We start from the raw sequence: 14,452 nt of genomic DNA, 5'->3' as shown, positions 1-14,452 counted from the left end.
GCTCCTGTAAGTAACCCCTCACACTTATTCCTGTAAGGAATCCCAGTAAAACTCATTCATCAACCAATTTGGAATTCAGCAACATGTATAGCATAACCAGTTCTAATTCCACCACAGTTAATGCAATAGCCAACATTTGGCCTTAATTATTACAGATTGATTATTTTTGCTTGTTTATTGTGTATAAGAATAACTCAGTGAAATTCTACCTTTCTCCCATATGGATTCAGTCCTTGAAATCCAGATGCCAGGGAGCAAAAAAAGAAATTTGACTTGCTGAGCCTTCTTGCCAGCTCTGATTTTGCCAACTTTAATGCTTATAGCAGAAACATGGCCTAAAGTCAAAATATTTGTATTTATTTATTCAAATTCATTTGTTCATTTAATATATTCGTGTGTGCCTATTCTCATGCCACAGTACACAGGGTTTTTGGGCATTGCGGTTTTTAGTGTCTTTTTTGGGGTTCTATTTTTTTAAGGTTATTTTAGAGTTTTAGGTTTTTTTTTTTCATTAGTTTGTTTTATATTTTGTTTCTTTGTTTCATTTGTTTTTTTAGTAAGACTTCTTGAGTTCTCTTTAGAATTTTAGATTTTTCTTTAGGGTTTGTAAAGTTTTAATTATGTCTTTTAGGATTTTTTTTTTAAGTTCTTTCATATAAAAAATAATTTTAGGGTTTCCTCAGTGTTTCAGGCAACTTTTTAAAGACATGTTGTTGTTGTTGTTGTTGTTGTTGTTGTTATTGTTTGTTTTGTTCTTCTGTTTTGTTTTTTTTTTTTTTTTTTTTTTTGCTTTTACAATTTTTAAGGTCTTTTTAGGGTTCTTGAGATTTTGGGGAATTTTAGGGCATTTTTAAAGTGTTTTTAGAATTTTTAATGGTCTTTTTAGAGTTCCTGTTTTTTTGTTTGTTTGTTTGTTTTGTTTTGTTTTGTTTTGTATTTTTGTTTTATTTTTTGTTTTGTTTGTTTGTTTAAGTATTTTCGGGTCTCCTTTCTGTGATGTCCAATGGCTTTAATCCCAGCATATGGCAGGCAGAGGCAGGCAGATTTCTGATTTCAAGGCCAGCCTTGTCTAAAAAGTGATTTCCAGGACAGGCAGAATTACACAGAGAAACACTGTCTTGAAAAACCGTAAAAAGTATATAGATAGATAGATAGGTAGGTAGGTAGATAGGTAGATAGATAGATAGATAGATAGATAGATAGATAGATAGATAGATAGATAGATAGACAGATAGATAGATAGATATAGATAGATAAGATACATAGATAAGATAGGTAGGTAGGTAGTTAAGTAGGTAGGTAGGTAGATGATAGGTAGAAAGGTAGATAGGTAGATAGATAAATATAAAGTATTTTAGGTTATTTTAAAAGCTTTTTAGGTCTCTTTTAGTGTTTGGTTAAAGATTCTAAAGTGTTTGAGGGTTTTCTTTTTTAAGATTTTAGGAGTCTTTTAGGGAGTTTTAAGTATTTTAGAGTTTTTAGGATGGGGGGCTTGAATGACAGGGATTTTATGTAGGGTTTTAGTTTTTTATGATTTAAAAATATTTCTGGATTTTTTGGGATTTTAGGGTTTTCTTGAGGTCTATATTTGGAGAGGGATGGATGTTTCTTGATTTCTTTTGAATTTTAAAGTATTTTAGGGTATTAGGGTCTTTTAGGGCTTTTAAAGGATTTTAGGATTTTTTTTAATTTCTATTTTTTTAAGGCTTTTGTTTTGTTTGTTTGTTTGTCATTGTTTATTTTATTTTATTTTTTAGAAATTTGGTATATTTTGTTAGGGCTTTAGGGTCATATATATATATATATATATATATATATTTTTTCTTTTTTTGGTTTTCCTGATTTTTTTAAACTTTCAGTGTTTTTTGGGTCTTTTGCAATTTTTATATTTGCCTCTCACCATTTGTTTATCTCACATTTTTACTGGCCTTATTGTTTCTGACTGGATCCTGTTCCTCCAACGAGCTGATTGTGAACTGGTTGTGGTGGAGCTTCCGGGAATCAAAGTTGTCGATGGTTGTGGGACTGGATCTGGAGCAGTGGCTCTGGCCCAGGCCGAGTTTTCGGCCAGAAGGAAAATGTATCTCTACCAGGGCAAGACAGATATGGTTTGCTTTCACTGGGCCCCTTGAGGTCCCAGGTAGGCACAGTATTGTGGCAAGCGGTATCTCATCTGTGAGCTTGGCTATGACAGACCTCCTAGTAGTCAAGATATCTCTGTATGTGGGAGGAGTTCTGGAGCACCAGCTCTGCTGCAGGGAAGAGTTGTGGCATCATGATAAAGTCTTATCCCTCTGGAATGATAAGACAAAAAAAGCTTTCCTTCTACTAGTTGCCTTGGTAATAGTGGTTGATCACAGCAATAATACAGCAATTGCTAACTCCCCTTTATGTTCATTATGATAAGTAATATATTAGGTTTTCTATCTTTCTGCAAGAGAATACTATCACTCAACCTCACACATGCACGAAATTATATAAAAATGGCCTCAAACCCGTATGAGAGCAAAACTATGTTAATTACCTTATTCCAAATCTGTGTTAACTCACCTAACAAAACACTCTCCTTCCATCCATTTTCCTCCAAATGCCTTGATTTCAGCTACTGCTACAAACACACCAGTAGTGACCCACCTGACAGGCCGAAAAGCCTAGACATGGTCCCGAGGCGAAAACTTCACGGAAACTTAGTCTCCTGTATTCATGGTAACCTGTATAATGAATGTTCCAATGTCCTTGTTTTAGTCGGTAAATGGATCTGTGTGCTTTCCCTTAATATTGGTTTTTGTAAGTGCCTCTAAGGATTGATTTTGACATATTGCTAAGTTAGATACCTCACCTAGGAATTCCTGTCCTAGGCATTCCTTGAGCAAACTATGGTCTTTGAATTCACCAAGGATGCTGCCTATTCAGTGACATTCAGATTTACCTCTAGTACTGTAAGAGAGATAATGAAAGAAATCAGGCATTACTATCTGTTCCACAGAGTTAGAATTCTCAGGGCAAACTACTACCATATGCAAGAATTTACTATTATCTAGGAATAAGAAAGGTTGTGTTATAAGAAGAAACCAGAATAGATAATTAGAACTATAGATATTTGAGCTTCAAACATACACAGGAATTTGCAATGACCTAGGGGCCCGAGGTATTATATGATAGACTAGAAGAGGAACTATTGCAAGGGCGCAAAACCATTGCCTATGACTTCTAAGATTAAGCAAACCTTAGGGAAGGCTACTTTTGATCCCAGTTTTTAACATTGAATTTTATCCCAATTGGTCCCTGCCAGTCCTTTGTAGGCATTCCTCTATTTTGTGTAAAAGTCACTTATAAGACTATTGCTCCCTTTGAGACAAATTACATTCAGATCCACACTCCTTTGTGTCTTGTCTGTTTCTCAGCCTCTCTTCTTGTTAAATCCTTGCCCACCTTTACTCAGAATCCAAGATATGCCCATGGAGCAAGGACCCAAGTGAGGTTTGTCTGTGGCAAGCTACCTTTCAGTTGACTAAAATTATATCATATATATATATATACACTCCAGCTCTATTCAGGTACCCCAGGAGAAGGCATTAGATCTCATTATGGATGGTTGTGAGCCACCTAGTAGTTACTGGGATTTGAAATCTGGACCTTCAGAAAAGCAGTCAGAGCGCTCAACCACTGAGCCATCTCACCGGCCCTATATACCACATTTCATCTATTAAGTTCATAATGGAAAAGAAACGGTTCCATTTCCTAGCTATTGTGAATATTGCAATAAACATGCATTGAACATATATCAGATGTAGGACGTGGGATCTTTAAGTATTTGTCTTGGTGTGTGACAGCTAGACTATCTCATAAGTCTAGTTTTGAAAACCAGTGTACTAATTTACACAGTGCTGCCCATGTTTACATACCACCATGGATACATATGGGAGAGGAAGTAGTCAATTGATCCCCATTTGTAGAAAATGCAATCCTGTCCTTAATAGTTTCAACAGAAAACTTATATACAAACAGTTTCAGCAAATTGGAGTGATACAAAGTCACATTAAAAAAAATCAACATATTTATATATGCCATCAATGAACTTGCTGAGAAAGAAATAAAGGAAGTAAAAGCCAATTCCTAATAACATTTTTTTTTAAAAATAATAGGAGCTGGGAAATAGTTAAGGGGATATTGTGCTTGCCACACAAATGTGAGGAAAAGAGTTCAGATAACCCAGTACCCAGTGGTGAGTGAGTGTGTCTGCTCACCTATACTCTGAGCAGAGGAAGACTGGAAATCCTGGGTCAAGCTGCCTTGCTAGACAACCCAAACCCTGCTCAGTAAACAGAGTGAAAGTCATCAAATTACACAGCTTTAACATGTGGTCTGTACATGCACATGCACACACATGAACATATACACTTACATATATGTACAGCTTCATACATGAAAAAACATTATATATACATGCCATTAAGATCCACCTCCATTCTCCCTCATCCACTCTACACACACACAAACACTCTCACACACACACACACACACACACACACACACAGAGAGAGAGAGAGAGAGAGAGAGAGAGAGAGAGAGAGAGAGAGAGAGAGAGAGACAGAGACAGAGACAGAGAGACAGAGAAAGATAGACAGAGACACAGAAAAACAGAAAGACAGAGACTGAGAGAAAGAGAGAAGGGATGAGGAGGAGTCATAAGAAGATAAATTGTAAGAAAACATTAAGACAGGACAAACAAGAGTGTCTTACTGTTCCCACAAAACTCTGCTAGGAGAAATAGCATAAAAGCACAATGGTGTCATCAATACAGCTCCAGTCATGAAAAAGAAAGTACACCAAGGCCCTATTAAATATCCAAACCAACATTTTGTTTGACTGACTTCCAGTGTCAAGCTTTTAACATGCCAAATGTCAAAAGATATTAATTTAGTTTACAAAAAGACTTGGTCTTATGTCTTTCCTGGTCATTCAGTTGTTTGTTCATGTAAGAGAATAAACTTAAGAAAAGGAATAGATTTTAAAAGCTTTATTAAAGAATATTAATTACTGTGTTAAATGCTACAAACCTATTCAGTTATTTTCATTATTACATTTACAATGAATAAAAGTCATTTTATTTGAACAACATTATAATGCTGTTATTAATAATGATATGTTTAAAAACATATCCAATATTTAGAAAAATTCACAGAAAACTTTTCAAAACATAAGTCAAGTAATCACCTTCATAGATTTAATTTCAAAGTGAAAAATTGAACTTTCTTTTCAATATCACCATGCTTAAATCAAGCATTTCTCCATTTATAAACCACTACTCATTTTGCCTTTATAGATTATCTGAAAGAAACATAGTAACAGTAACTTAAATCCAGAAAGCTATTTTGTTCTGACATTAAGATTGCACAGCTAATTCTCAAAAGGTGTATATTATCTGAATCGGTACATATAATTTCCTACCCATTTTACCATGCAGCAAGTTCTTCATGCCTACCAGGATTGTTCTGTTACTTAAATTCAATGTTTTCAGAGATAGCAAAAGACCAACTAGAAATTCAGATAAGAATAGTTAATACAGAATTAGCCAGGAATACAAGTTACCCCAGATTGTAGGAGAAGAGTGGATATTCTGACAGCAAATAGCTTTTAAATATAAACTCCTGAGATAAGTTGGAGTTAAAAAAAAAAGAGAGGGGGTGGTAAAGCATTCAAGAATTCCAAGAAGAAAGAACTTATGGCATAGCACTGAGGCAATGGCACAAGGAAATAACTGGTTGATAGAAAGTGTCCCTGAGTTTCTGAATGATGCAAGCCTTTATTGCTGCATAGCCAAAGGGAAACAGAAATCCTTCACAAAAATCAAAGAGAGGAGCCAATAAACACCTTTCATCCAGCAAGATCAAAAACTGCTCTTAGAAAACTGGCAAAGTGTACAAAACAGGCAAAACAAGTTTCTGTGTCAGTAAAGTAGGATCTTCACTTATAGCCTCAATTTTACACTTTCTCAGTGTACCAATTTCTATAAAACATGACCTTTCAAAGAATCAGCTTGACTAAGTGTTTAATAAACAATCCTGTGCAACTATATTCCAGCTGCATCATTGGACATAAACTGAATTTTCCATGTGTTGCCACTGATGTGAGCCATTATCCTGTTGTGCTTCAGGAGATTTATATGACCTTCAACAAGCAATCCAAATATGAAAATGAATAAGAACCCAACTTGCTAACTGTGCCAGACAAAACAATTCTTTAAGGCCACTAGTGCTACATTCAGGAGTCCAACTTTGTCTGTGTTCTGAATCTAGTCAAAAACAGTTAAAATATTGGAAATAAAACTTGCATCTGTACTATAAATAGATTACTGTTTTGCCCTTATTCTCTGAACAATAACATGTTAATTGCACAGTAATATTTCAGTAAGTATTAGTCATTCAGAGATGTCTTTCAGCATCCAGTTAGACTCACAGTTGTCACAAATTTATCTAGGAGAGTTCGTTTTTAAAATACAGAATAATATCTGTGATATCAATTCCATGCATTCTTTGCTCTATTCAAATACTATCACCAGTTCTTTCCCTAGCAAGTATGCCAGTGTTTGTCTATCCCCATAGCCTCTGAGGAGGAATTGTATGGATAAAACTTACCCATTCATTTATGAGATGGAAACTGACGTCACTGAAAATCTCACTGACTACCACAGGTTATAGGGATCTATCCTGGTTTAAAATGGACTTGAGATCACAGCCTCCTAAGAACATGTCCATTATTTCATATCATGCTCTGACTTCAACAATTCCTTGTCATGACCCCTTAGAGTGGGCACCAGACCAGGTAGCACTCTGAACCCTAAAGAAGAGAGTCCTCGGGGTCCTTCCTCATTCAGAAACTTTGGACGATTGCCGTGCTACCTGAAGCAGAACTGCAAAGTGAGGCAGCCTAGGATTGGCCAGTGCAAGAACAAGGACAACCAATCTACAGGTTCCAGATTGGCCTGTGCAGGCAAGAGGGTAGCCATTATCTAGGCTCGGGACAGGCCCGAGAAGGCATGAGGACAGCCGTTCTCAAAATTTGCTTGATTCCTGAGGCCACTGTTACTTATATTCTGTGCGATTTGCCTTACGATATGTCCAAAATTTTCAGGAGAGAGCATCACTCTTAAAGGATGCTGCTTCATTGTTTCTTTCTGCAAGTCACCATTGGCAAGTCCATTCCTTGCCCCTTTAAGGGTCAGTCGCCCATTTCATGTTTCTTGAACAATTTTCTTAATGATTAAATGGCAAGACATGTGGAGAGATGGCAGCGAGCCTCAGCACAGACTTGACCCTATGACCACAGACCACAGGTTTCCCTGCTTCTAGAGCCTGGTACTGCCTTCAGTGTCGCCCAAAGAAAGGTGATACCCTACCCCAATCGGGGAATAGCCTGGGGCCCACTTCACTGACCCCCAGCTGTATTTAACACCTTAAGCCAACAGGGGAAGCATTTGACCAGCAGAGACCCGAAGGACTTTGTGCCTCCAGGGCTCCTTATACAGAAACGGCACAAGTTCAGGTGCCTAAAGCCCTATGAAGACCACACATTCAAAAAAATCTGATGCTCATGTTGCAGACGAGCTACAGAAACCCAAAGCTCTTATAAAGCGTTTAGCCATTTACACGACCCTGGGCCCTCTGAAGGAGCTAAAAGAGAACAAAAAAAAATGATCAGTTACACTTTCTCTGATGTTTCCTGAGTTCATGAGTAACCCACTGAGTAGGGTACCAGACAATCTGTTTTACCACCTTCCACCAGAAAATGAGTGGCCTCATCTGCTGTGTCCATGCATAGATAGGTGAAAAGAAGCCAGCCTATGTCCACTGGGTTTGAAGAACCTAGGGATTTTGACCAGTCGGGTGCCAGAGTGCCTGCAGCATCTTCCAAACACAGGGCTGGAGATACCAGTCACAAATTCAAAGAAGATAACACAGTGCCTGGGCCATCGTCTGCTGGACAACATGGACAGGTAATTTACCCACACATTCAAGGTTCCCTACACCCTTCCCAATCTAACCAAGGAGATCTGGGATCTTCAAATTCTCAGGGCAGGTCCTTATGTACCAAAAAGTTTTGAGAACTAACGCAAAGTTTCCAAGACTCTATGGGACATTGCACATCTGCCCAGGCATCCCATAGACTTCCCACGTGTGCTTAAAAGAAATTCATAAATGCCTCCTCTTCCAGAAGGAGTTCAAAAGTTTGTTCCCTACCCTACATAACTGTATTCTTTCCAATTCTCCTCCAAAGCATTTTGGAGAAGAACTCTCTTGTCAAGCAACAGGCCCCATCAGACAAAGAGGGCTCCAAACCTTCTTCGCCTAACGGTAATGTCAGTGATGTCTTATTAGTCCCTAATGCATCAAGTCCCACCTCCTCTTCCCAGGAGAATTCAACATGTTTGACAGATGCCAAGGCGGGGAAGAGAGCTAAGTCCTCTCAAAATGACAGCCAAAGATGTTCCCTTTCTCCCCCAAAGTGCCATATGCAATCTGCTTTTAGTAAAATGAGTTTGAGAGCGGACCCTGCTGAACAAGGGGGTTTCAAAACTTCCCCATTAAACCAAGAGGGATTTCAAAGTCATTTATCATTATAAAATGGGCTCATGTCATCTCTTACAGTAAAAGGGAATTAAATGCACAACTTCCTAAGTGAGCCTCACACAGCTCATACCTGCCCAAGCAGAGAGAAAAAAATTCCACAAGGAGCTCAAGTACTTTGCCATTCATGGAATTGCACTTGAGTGTTCCACACATACTCAAGATGTGGTAGAATCACTTAAGTCCTCCAAAGGGACTCTACTTTACTTCTGCACAAAGTGAACTAGAACCATAGGCAACTTCCCCAGGGGTTATGATAAATTCTCATTCTGTCAGGGGACCAAGAAGATTATCCCCCTCTATGGAACAGATTCAAAGACAGTTCTTAAGTTTTCTCTACCACAGAAAGGAAGATTATATCATTCTCCTGCTATGAAATGTGACACAAACATTGTCATTCTAGTAGAAGACTGAAAGATGCTCTGTCCAAACAATGGGTCTTCAGAAAGTCCTGATCTGATCAAGAATTATTCAGATATCTCTTATCAGCCAAAAGAGCCCTCTTGATTTGTCAGCAGGCCCCAAACACCTGAGAGATTATTCCAAAACACTTCCAGTGAGCTAAACAATTTCAATATTTGTCGTAGAATACACAACTAAGAGGATATCACCCTCTCAGCTGCCACTGGGCACACTAGAGGCTGTGAAGAATTCCCCATATATGTCCAAGTTTCTAGGATTTCCAAAACCTGTACAGGAGTCTCTGCATACTACTCTATCACATAAAGGGACTGTAGGACAGGATAAATCTACAGAAGAGAGTTCTAGCCACAGTCCCATCTTTAGAAATGGCTCATGGATATGATACATCTTCAAAAGATGTTCTAGGACAGATTCCATCTGTTAAGAAGGGTCTGGATCCAATCCTATGTGAACATGGTGCTATCGGATGTGATTTGCACGCACAAGAGTCTGTAGCATCCTGTACAGCCCAAAGAAGGGAATTCCATGTATTCTACCTGTGCACAAGAATTCATATGACCTCCCCAAACTTCACAGGAGACTATGAGAACTTCTCTATCTCTCAAGAGGATCAGCCCTCTTCTCCAAATACACATTCTTATCCACCTGCACAAGGGCTGTTGGTCCTTCTCCATGCCTGCATAAGTCTCCATAATATATTCCAAATGCCTGAAAAAGCTCTGGATTTTACTTCATCTTCCAAAGGGCCCTTGGAACCTGTTTGCACATCAAGTAGTCTATGACACCTGAAATATCTACACAGAAGTTGTTATCCAATTCTCTAGCTGAAGAAAATTTTCTTGGAACTTCCACTGTTACACAAGGAGGTCTAAAAATTTCACTAAATGCCCATGAGGCTCTTAGACCTTTTACACATGTCCATGAAGCTCTAAGAGAGGCCACATCTACGCAGGTATCTCTAGGGCCTTCTCCTAATTCTGAAGCTATTGTCAAGACTTGTACATATACACAAGGAAATTTAGACCTTCACCATCTGTGCAAAAGGTCATATGTCTATCATATCTGAACAGGGTGCTTTACAATTATTTCCATCTACCCTAGAGTGTTTATTTTCCTTGTCTTGTCTGGTTGAAAGAAGTAGACATTTGCCCTCTACCAAAGTGATCCACAGGCATCCAGTTTCTAGGAATTAAAAAAAAAAAAACAAAAAACAAAAAAACAAAAACAAAAAAACAAACAAACAATCAAACAAAAAAACCAGGTTAATTGTTGATCCTTCTGAAATAGGACACTTCAGAAATTCTGTTAAAAGGTAATACTTGCATCATGTCCTGCTGAAAAAACAAACAAACAAAAAAAAAACATCAAAAGCTACAACTATTCCTCAGGTGAGTCCCAAAACATCTCTATCTAAAATACCTTGAAATGTTCAACAAATGACCAAGGGAGTGTGGAAACTTTCTTGTCTACCCAAGAGCATGTTGCCCACTTACATACCTTATAAACAGACTCTGCATTCTTCAATATCTACACTAGGGTATTTCCATTTGCAAAGAAATGTTGAAATGTCATCACTGGCACAAGGAACACTAGAGTCTTTATATCATCCCACAAGGAAAGGTACAAAATACAAATCAGAATAAGACATTCTGTGACAGTCTATATCACCACGGGGGACTGTAGAACTATCACAAAGTAATACAAGGGCTTTAGGATCTACTCAACATGCTCATGGGAAGGCTCAAATATTTCCATCTACTCAAGGAACTGAGAAACATTCTTTGTCTCTTAGAGGGGCTATGGGACTACCCAAATCTGAAACTAGGCCCTAAAAAATTCACCATCTGAACCAGGACCTGAGAAAATTTTCAGTTTTTTTTTTTTTTTTTGGGAAGTCTTCTACACGTTCTCTATTTTTGTAAGATACCCTGTGACATCTACCATTTGATACAGAGGTTCTTACATCTTCTCCATCTAACCAGGGGACTAAGAAAACATTGTTATCTTCCAAAGGGAATGTGAAACCTTCATCAACTGCAACACATGCTCAGAAACCTCCATGCACAATGACGGGAACTTTAACAAATGTCAGATGTAACCAAGGGCTTCTAGAAGATTCTGTTCCTGTCCAGGTGAAGGAGGGATTTTTACTTCTATCTCAGGAATTCTAAGAGCATTCAGCACCTTTCCAAAAGAAGCTATGGTACTTGTCACACATGGTAGAATCTCTAGATACCTTGCCATCTTTCCATGGGACTACAAATCCTCTGCCTTCTACAGAGGTTATGTGACCTCCCAAATCTGAACCTAGGAAGTCAGAAACATCTCCATCTGAAAAAAATTCTTCATCCACCAGGAAAACTAAAAAAAAAAAAAAAAGAAAGAAAAACAAACAAAAAACAAAAACAAAACAAAACAAACAAACAACAAAAAAAAACATTGTTATCTTCCCAAGTGACTGTGAAACCTTTGTCTTCTGTACCATGTGCTCAGAAATTTCCACTAATTACATCAGGTACTCCAACAACTGTGAGATGTAAACAAGCAGTTCCAGAATATTCTATACCTGTCCAGGAAACTTTGGATTTTTTGCTGACGATTCCCAGGGTTTCTAGAACATTCAGCATCTTTCCAACAGAAGCGAGGGAACTAGTCAACATGGTAGAATCTCAGGATACCTCACCAATATTCCAAAGTACTACAGTCCCTTTGCCACATCCCTCAAGTCATACAGGATATTCACAACCTGACCAATGATCTCAGGAGAATTCTTTAGAAGTCCCAAGGGATCTAGCACCTTTGAAGTCTACCAAATTTTCATATCTGTTGAGGCATGTCTAGGCCTTTCACTATATGCTCAACAGTCTATCCAGCAGTCATCATCTTCCCAAAAGATTCTGGGAACATCAGAGTGTGCCAAGTGTATTCATTAACATTTTTCTTTCGTCTCAGGTTCTTTGGGAATGTATTCATGTGTCCTATGGATGACAGGAACATTGCTACAAGTCCCAAAGCCTATTGGACATTCCTCACCAATACAAGCATGTCAATCCCCTCCACCATCTATGAAAAGAAACTGTGACAACTTGTATTCACAAGCAACTCTTGTAGCATAAATCTCTCCATTGTTCTCACCATCTACTCAGGTGAATGGACAAGCTTACCTCAATCAAGAATCTACTTTGGGACAGCCCATAGCTGCCCAGGGAGTTCAACAACTTTTGTTGTCCAGCCCAGGTTATAAAGAAAGTGACAAGCAGGAAATAGGAATTTTTCCATCTTACCAAGTACTTCTGGGAATTTCCTTACCTGCAGAGGGAATGGTAGGATCATGACCATCTGTACAAAGGGTTCTGGGAACTTCCCTATCTGTCCAAGAGTCTCTGTTCACACCCAAACAAGAACCTGTAGGTACTCTGCATCTCTAACAAAGTCTTTCAAATATCAATCTACACACTAGAGGGCTCTCAAATTTTTTCCATGTACTCAACATACAATGTTCATCATGTTCCCCACACTAATGAACCTCTCCTTTCTAGCCAGAAAAATCAGAAGAAATTTTTATATTTGCCAGGTTATCCAGAACACTACCTATCTGCACCAGATGGTCAGGGTCATATAATACCTACTCGAGTAGCTGTAATACTTTTGCTTACTTCTCAAGGGCACAAGAAAAACTTAACAATTGCAATGGAAACTTTGCATTTTCAAAGTTCTTTGTCATCCATTCAAAGGAATCCATTACCTTTGTCAGATTCCATAGGTATATTGGAATTAAGACAATGTAAACACACAGAGACTTTTTTGGACCCTTTGCCTCAAGTGAAGAAGGATGCCAGATCTTCTAAATCTGCTTTCCCTACTGTAGGAAATTAGTCACCATCACCTCGAGAACCTGTGAGACATTCATCTTTTCCTAAAGGAGGTATAGAAATGCTCTCAACTGGTCTAGGGAATCTAGTACCTTTGCAATCAATCCAGGGGCCTTTGACACTTTATATCTCAGCCCAGACAATGACACATAACTCAGGATCTGCCAATGGGGTTGTACTGCATTCAGCTTCTTCCCCAGCAGTTTCAGAAAGAAATGAATATTCTCCATTTACCCAAGGGACTTCAGAAAGTTCCAAAAGATCTGGATTGCATCTGGATCTTACTACATCACTACCGGTAACACAATCATCTTCAAGATTTGAACAAGGAATTGTGGAAACTTGCTTATCTGAACAAGGGACTAAATTTAAAGAAACATCTATAGGGTTGTATGCTTATGCTCAGGATACTATGGGGCATTCTTTATCTGCACAAGCCACAGTATGAAAGTCCATGTCTGCAAAGCAGACTTGGAAACTTTGGCTACCACTACAGGACCTTTGGGGTCTACACAAGTGACTCTTGTAGTCTCAGAGTCATTGTCATCTGATCAGAGGCCTCTGGGAATTTATTTAACTTCAACGGGAACTCTAGGCTCTTCGTCTTCCATAGAGGCTTTTGGAATATCCCTTTCTGAGCAAGGGTCTCTAAAACAGTCCACATCAAAATTAGGGTCTGTAGAAACTGTGACATCTTCTCCAAAGACTGTGCATCATCCAACATATTGCCAGGAAGCTATGAGATTTTCTCCTCTTTCTAACATTTTGGACAAAAATCCCCAGCTTTTTCAAGGTTCATTGGTCTGTTCCTACCTCGCCAGAAATCTCAAAAATCCATTTCATCATTCATCACGAGATGTAACATACTCATCATCTGTACTAGGTACTCAGGATCACCCTCTTTCTAGTCCAGAGTTTCAAGGATATTTTCTGACCTCTCTAAAGTCTAAGGAATGTCCCACAGCTGCAAAGAGAACTTTGACTATGCAAATTTCTTTGTCATCCATCCAAAGGTATGTAGAACCTTTGGCAGAATCCACAAGGATATTGGGAATGGGACAATGTAAAGACACAGAGACTACTGTGGGCCCATTGCCTCAAGTAATGAAGGATATAGAAACTTCTCCATCTGCTTTGCCAATTCTATGAACTTTGCCACCATCACCTCAAGAACCTGGTAGACATTCATCTTTTCCTAAAGGTGGTGCAGAAATATTTCCATCTGGTCCAGAAATTCTAGGACATTTGCAATCAGCCCTGGGGCCTCTGGCACTTTCCATCTCAGCCCAGGCAATGACACATCACTCAAGGCCTACTGACAGGGCTCTACTGCATTCAGCTCCTTGCCCAGCTAGATCAGAAACAAATGAATATGCTCCATCTTTCCGAGAGACTTCAGACACTTACAGATGTGCTGGACTGCATCTGAATCTTACTACATAGCTACAGATGACACCATCATCTTTGAGATCTGAGTAAGGAACTGTGGGATTCTTGTCTATCAGAAGAAAGGTGTCTGAAAGTGACTAA

This window comes from Mus musculus, chromosome Y (assembly GCF_000001635.26).
Source record: "Mus musculus strain C57BL/6J chromosome Y, GRCm38.p6 C57BL/6J".
Lineage (NCBI taxonomy): Eukaryota > Metazoa > Chordata > Mammalia > Rodentia > Muridae > Mus > Mus musculus.
Note: the sequence above shows the minus strand (reverse complement) of the source record.